Source organism: Eptatretus burgeri, chromosome 4 (genome assembly GCF_056783735.1).
Source record: "Eptatretus burgeri isolate ZD-2024b chromosome 4, Ebu_testis_v1, whole genome shotgun sequence".
Classification (NCBI taxonomy): Eukaryota; Metazoa; Chordata; class Myxini; order Myxiniformes; family Myxinidae; genus Eptatretus; species Eptatretus burgeri.
In genome coordinates this window covers 131568318-131575105 of record NC_140964.1, presented here as the reverse complement: position 1 = coordinate 131575105, position 6788 = coordinate 131568318, and the positions used below count along the sequence as shown (strand labels likewise).

The window sequence follows — 6788 nt, the reverse complement described above, 5'->3', positions numbered from 1 at the left end:
ATTCATCAACAAGCTTTGGAGCCAACCTCCGCATGCCAACACTGATGGTTTGAAAGATCTGGGTCAAGCTCGTACTGCAGCAACCTTTTGCATTCCAGATGTGAAGGTGACAAAATCTTTTTTGCACTCGGTATTTTCGACTGAACTTTTTGCCATCGTCTTAGCTCTTGAATGGATTATAGACTTGAACTCCCCTCGTAGTGTTATATTTTCTGACTACCCCTCAGCTTTGAAGGCGTTAGAGTCTTGTCAGCCTGGTTGCAGACATGAACTTGTTCTCGAGGAGTTCCACCTCGTTAACACGGCTAATGGGAGTGGCAGCGTCGTCGACCTGTGTTGGATTCCTGCCCACGTGGGCACTGGAGGGAATGAAGCATTCGACGAGGCAGCGTAAGGTGCTGGTGCTCTAAGGTTGGATTTCATAATCTGAGTTTCGCTGGCCTGGCAGAGCTCTCTGATGTGATCAGACACAAAGTTAACAATACATGACAATCTCAGTGGGAGTTTTCCAACAAGGCGAGGTGGTGCCACCAGGTACACCCTTTGGTCGAGACCTCTGGCTCGTTTCCTCGGCTTCCAAAAAGGGACCAGACAACCTTATTTAGGCTTTGACTTGGGCATTGTTCTCTCTTCTTCTATCTTCACAGGATAGGGCGTCACCCCACGGGGTTGTGTGACTGGTGTGAGGTTCCTGAGGATTTGGTTCATGTGTTCTCTCTCTACCCTCAGGACGAAGAGCGCACATCGCGTCCACTGCATTCTGTTCTGTCATGGGGATCACGTGGTCAGGCCTGCCAGATGCCATCTGAGTCATAAGCACTCCGGTTCTATCGATCAGTTTTTTTAATTCATTGAAGGAATGGGGTGAGCAAGATAAGCCTCCATTTTCTGTATCGAGGACTTTGGGTGCGTGGCATATATAGAGCGTCGCGGCTCTGAAATCGTCATTGAATCCCCCACAAAGTTTTCTAGTTTTCTTTTTCCGTTAACCGGAAGGACTTGATGACGAAAAAGAACTTCCGGGTGATCTTCGTGAAAACTTGTGTTGTTCCTGGAACTCAGGTCCTCGTGGTGCCGGTGGAACTGATCTGAAGAGGTATTTTCAGAATTATTATTTAATTATCAGAAAGATGTAAAACGGGAATTTAAATATAAAATAATTTTCTGTTCCTCGATGTCGGAAATGAAGGGAAGTTAAAGGATTTTTTATCCAATGTATGTTGAGGTGTTTGATTGTTGATTTAATGAGGTGTTTTTCACTCGTTTTGTTTTATTCACCACATTGTTTAATAATCACATCATCACGAAACTTCGTACAACGATAATTAAACCTCATTGTTCCTTTTCACGACAAAACCACCAGAAACGTTTTATAATTAACTTGTTTATCCAATTTTATCTCCTCACGACGAGGTGTAACGAGGGTACGAGGTTCGATCACCTCCTTTACCTGTTCCGTGGGATATTTAACCTTCATAACCTGAATGGAGATGAAAACCTGATTCATGATCCAAAAACTCAACAACATCGTGAGGGTCTAAAATATAACATTCCTCGTGAACCTTCCACGGGCATCACGTGTCAGATGGGAAGTTCTTCTCCGCGTGGCGTTCCCCTCCCCCACCCCCGCTCCACGTGGCGTTCCCCTCCCCCACCCCCGCTCCACGTGGCGTTCCCCTCCCCACCCCCGCTCCACGTGGCGTTCCCCTCCCCCACCCCGCTCCACGTGGCGTTCCCCTCCCCACCCCCGCTCCACGTGGCGTTCCCCTCCCCACCCCCGCTCCACGTGGCGTTCCCCTCCCCCACCCCCGCTCCACGTGGCGTTCCCCTCCCCCACCCCCGCTCCACGTGGCGTTCCCCTCCCCACCCCCGCTCCACGTGGCGTTCCCCTCCCCACCCCCGCTCCACGTGGCGCTCCCCTCCCCACCCCCGCTCCACGTGGCGTTCCCCTCCCCCACCCCCGCTCCACGTGGCGTTCCCCTCCCCCACCCCCGCTCCACGTGGCGTTCCCCTCCCCCACCCCCGCTCCACGTGGCGTTCCCCTCCCCCACCCCCGCTCCACGTGGCGTTCCCCTCCCCCACCCCCGCTCCACGTGGCGTTCCCCTCCCCACCCCCGCTCCACGTGGCGTTCCCCTCCCCCACCCCCGCTCCACGTGGCGTTCCCCTCCCCCACCCCCGCTCCACGTGGCGTTCCCCTCCCCCACCCCCGCTCCACGTGGCGTTCCCCTCCCCACCCCCGCTCCACGTGGCGTTCCCCTCCCCCACCCCCGCTCCACGTGGCGTTCCCCTCCCCACCCCCGCTCCACGTGGCGTTCCCCTCCCCACCCCCGCTCCACGTGGCGTTCCCCTCCCCCACCCCCGCTCCACGTGGCGTTCCCCTCCCCCACCCCCGCTCCACGTGGCGTTCCCCTCCCCACCCCCGCTCCACGTGGCGTTCCCCTCCCCCACCCCCGCTCCACGTGGCGTTCCCCTCCCCCACCCCCGCTCCACGTGGCGTTCCCCTCCCCCACCCCCGCTCCACGTGGCGTTCCCCTCCCCCACCCCCGCTCCACGTGGCGCTCCCCTCCCCCACCCCCGCTCCACGTGGCGTTCCCCTCCCCCAACCCCGCTCCACTCCTTTCAGGATCCCGTCCAAGCACAAATCTCGTTTCTGAGACGATGGGATCAGACGTGTTGAACCGAGAAATGTAACTTCCAGGAAAGTGGAAATTCATGATGCGTCTGTGTCAGACAATTACAGTAAAAGTAAATTTAAATGTGTGTTGTTAGTTGTTATAGGGATGGGGTGGGATGTGAGGAGAGGAGAGGATAGGAGGGAGTGGGATGGGAGGGCTGGGATGGGAGGAGGGAGTGGGAAGGGAGGGCTGGGATGGGAGGAGGGAGTGGGAAGGGAGGGCTGGGATGGGAGGAGGGAGTGGGAAGGGAGAGTTGGGATGGGAGGAGGGAGTGGGAAGGGAGGGCTGGGATGGGAGGAGGGAGTGGGATGGGAGGAGGGAGTGGGAAGGGAGGAGGGAGTGGGAAGGGAGGAGGGAGTGAGGAGGGAGTGGGAAGGGAGGAGGGAGTGGGAAGGGAGGAGGGAGTGGGAAGGGAGGAGGGAGTGGGAAGGGAGGGCTGGGAAGGGAGGAGGGAGTGGGAAGGGAGGGCTGGGATGGGAGGAGGGAGTGGGAAGGGAGGGCTGGGATGGGAGGAGGGAGTGGGAAGGGAGGGCTGGGATGGGAGGAGGGAGTGGGAAGGGAGGGCTGGGATGGGAGGAGGGAGTGGGAAGGGAGGGCTGGCATGGGAGGAGGGAGTGGGAATGGAGGGCTGGGATGGGAGGAGGGAGTGGGAAGGGAGGGCTGGGATGGGAGGAGGGAGTGGGAAGGGAGGGCTGGGATGGGAGGAGGGAGTGGGAGGAGAGGAGGGAGTGGGAGTGGGAGGGCTGGAATGGGAGGAGGGAGTGTGAGGGGAGGGCTGGAGTGGGAGGGGAGGACTGGAATGGGAGGATGGAGTGGGAGGGGAGGAGGGAGTGGGAGGGGAGGGCTGGAATGGGTGGATGGAGTGGGAGGGCTGGTGTGGGAGGACTGGGATGGGAGGAGGGAGTGGGAGGGTTGGGATTGGAGGTGGGAGTGGGAGGGAGTGAAAGGGGTGGGAGGGGAGGAGGAGAGGGTATTGTGTCCAATTCCAAAGTAAAAGGAGAATCACCTGCCTGAAATCGAATTATTTATAACAACTTCTCAAAGGTGCCAATGATGTTGTTCAGGCCATTTTATGATTTGTGTGTGGAATAAGCTAAGATTTCGTCGTTATTTTCAGCTCTTTTTTTTTTCCCGTTTGTTTTGTTCCACTGCAAACCAAAGGAATACATTTCTGGATCCCAAAATATATATATTAAATTTCAACAATTTTCTGGAAGAAATGGTGCATTGTTTTAAAAAAGTGCAAGGGTGTCTATTTTTGTCCACGACTGTAGTTTAAGGGTTGTACCATGAACAAGTTCCTCTGGCGTGCATCCCAGATAGCCTTTAATGGTCGTGTGAATCCAGTGGAACAAGAGCGAGATATCAGTCCCATCGACTTGGTTCTGATTAAACTTTCAAAGCTGCCTTCAATTGCCGATGAAAAGGTTCATCATGCTGTTGGCTGCTGGGTGATAAGCAGTTGTACGAGCGTGATTGCATCCCAACAGGCTCGTCAATCTGAACAGGTGGGATACAAATTGCTGATTGCTATCTGTAGTGATGGTAGATAGTGTACCGTACTTGAAATGTAATGGTGCACTCATGTTCTGGCAACTGTTTCTGCTGTGATGTCATGTGGAGGAAGAGCACCAGGTCACCTGGTATAGCTATCGATACAGCTCAGCATGTAACTACCCACGTGATGGAGGTAGTGGTCCTCCAAGATTGATGTGAATGTGCTCAAATCTCGCATGTCGCAAGCAAAAGTACCAAAACGAGACTTAACGTGGTGATGGACAACACATGCAATTTCTTGCCCATTCACGAATATCCTTGTTAACACGCAGCCAAATGAAACTGCCGATATCAATCAACTTCTGAGTGGATCTGATGCCAGGGTGTAAACAAACAGTGGAGTGCATGACATATTCCATGACACTACCCTACCCTCCCCCCTCCACAACTCCTCAACCCTCCCCCTCCACAACTCCTCAACCCTCCCCCTCCACAACTCCTCAACCCTCCCCTCCACAACTCCTCAACCCCTCCCCCTGCACAACTCCTCAACCCTCCCCTCCACAACTCCTCAACCCTCCCCCTCCACAACTCGTCAACCCACCCCTCCCACCACCACAACTCCCCAACCCTCCCCTCCCACCACCACAACTCCCCAACCCTCCCCCTCCCACCGCCACAACCCCCAACCCTCTCCCTCCCGCCTCCACAACCCCCAATCCTCCCCCTCCCACCACAACTCCTCATCCTCCTTCCCCAACACCCTCCCCCCCCACCCCAACCACTCAGTGTTGCCAGACATCCAGCTGTCTAATTTTGAAGGAGTTTGTGCAGTGTCCAGTTGGTGGTACCGATCAGACGTCAAATATCCAGCCAGAAGTAATTGGACTTCCGGTTCTGGGTTTGGAGTGTCAGCAGGTCTCCTTCAGGGCTCTCTGCTGACGATCTCAAAGTTAAGTTTCCGGTCATTATCTGTCCCGTTTTAACTTTATTTTCTCACCTTCATGTTACTGTGTGTTGCTTGTTCGGTTTTGTTTCAAAAATCGTGCTATTTTGTAAGATTTCTTCGACCTTGTCTTACCGATGTTTGAGGCCTACCCTTGAGGCTTGAGGCCTACCCTTTGTTTCCCCTCAGTGTACGATCGTGTTTATTTGTTTTTTTTTCCCCATCACCTTCAATTAATATTTTCCCCACTTTCCTAAAGTCCTCCATCCCTCCCACAAATCACGATTTCTAATCTTTAACCAAAAAAAAAAAACAAAAAAAATGACGACCTTTCTCCTTGCACACTCAGGAGTCTCGATTCTTCTTCTTCTTCTTCTTCTTCTTCTTCTTCCTCTTCTTCTTCCTCTTCTTCTTCCTCTTCTTCTTCCTCTTCTTCTTCCTCTTCTTCTTCCTCTTCTTCTTCCTCTTCTTCTTCCTCTTCTTCTTCCTCTTCTTCTTCCTCTTCTTCTTCTTCTTCTTCTTCTTCTTCTTCTTCTTCTTCCTCTTCTTCTTCTTCCTCTTCTTCTTCCTCTTCTTCTTCCTCTTCTTCTTCCTCTTCTTCTTCTTCCTCTTCTTCTTCTTCCTCGTCTTCTTCCTCGTCTTCTTCCTCGTCTTCCTCTTCTTCTTCCTCTTCCTCTTCTTCTTCCTCTTCCTCTTCTTCTTCCTCTTCTTCTTCCTCTTCTTCTTCCTCTTCTTCTTCCTCTTCTTCTTCCTCTTCTTCTTCCTCTTCTTCTTCCTCTTCTTCTTCCTCTTCTTCTTCCTCTTCTTCTTCCTCTTCTTCTTCCTCTTCTTCTTCCTCTTCTTCTTCCTCTTCTTCTTCCTCTTCTTCTTCCTCTTCTTCTTCCGCACGTGTGTGAAGAAGACAAGCTATGGAGTTGGAAACAAAGTTGTGAAGCTTCGTGAAGATCGCCAGTTACTAGCTCGCTTCCTAGTAATTCAACAGTCTCGACCACAACTAGTCGACAAATTGGGAGACACAATCGGAAACTTTGAAATGGCGGTCACCCCTCGTTCCCTCTTTGCAACAGATGGGACACTGCTGATCCCCAGTGACAAGAGCTCGTTCATGAAGGAAATAGTCATATACACCACCAATAACTGGATCAGACAACACTACACCACGCATCCAAGAGCTACCAACTGAAATCGTTGCTCTCACCAACGATGAGGGAATGGAGGGTACCACAGAGGGCGTAGAAGAACATCCAGAATCCATCGAGGATTATGTCGGTCTGCACCCAACAAGTTACTCTGTTGACGATGACAAGTTGGGGTTGATGAAATCCAGGTTCGCCAGAGAAAGGGTCATCATCATTGAAGGACAAGCATCGTACAGGGTATGAAGAAGCTTCCAGTGATGCACACAATTCGTGACCTGGCTGATGCATTTGTCAAGAGAATCGACAACATGATGAATTTGTACAGTGAAGGACGAATCATCTTTGACCGCTATATAACGGGATCTATGAAAGAAAAAACACGTTCCAAGCGAGCAGGCTCAGCACAACCAGTGAAGTTCATAAAACAAGATGCGATGAACATACACAATGTTCCTATGAAGCTTCTGCTATCTCATGAAGACACCAAGTCCCAGCTCACAGAATTTCTTGGGAAACGATTGCTGAAACAT

General features: G+C 52.5%; 1 protein-coding gene across 14 annotated transcripts in view; it reads left to right on the top strand.

Annotated features, from left to right (window-relative positions):
• Nucleotides 1-1014: 1014 nt before the first annotated feature.
• Nucleotides 1015-6788, top strand: part of LOC147029133 (uncharacterized) — a 109040-nt gene continuing 103266 nt past the window's right edge. For 8 of the 14 annotated variants that reach the window (XM_085880075.1, XM_085880082.1, XM_085880078.1 and 5 more), the window contains exons 1-2: nucleotides 1017-1096; nucleotides 3996-4184. The gene's annotated coding sequence lies outside the window, so the exon portion shown is untranslated. Of the gene's footprint in view, nucleotides 1097-3995; nucleotides 4185-6788 lie in introns of all 14 variants that reach the window. The other 6 variants (XM_085880076.1, XM_085880077.1, XR_015057837.1 and 3 more) reach the window with 6 other exon arrangements.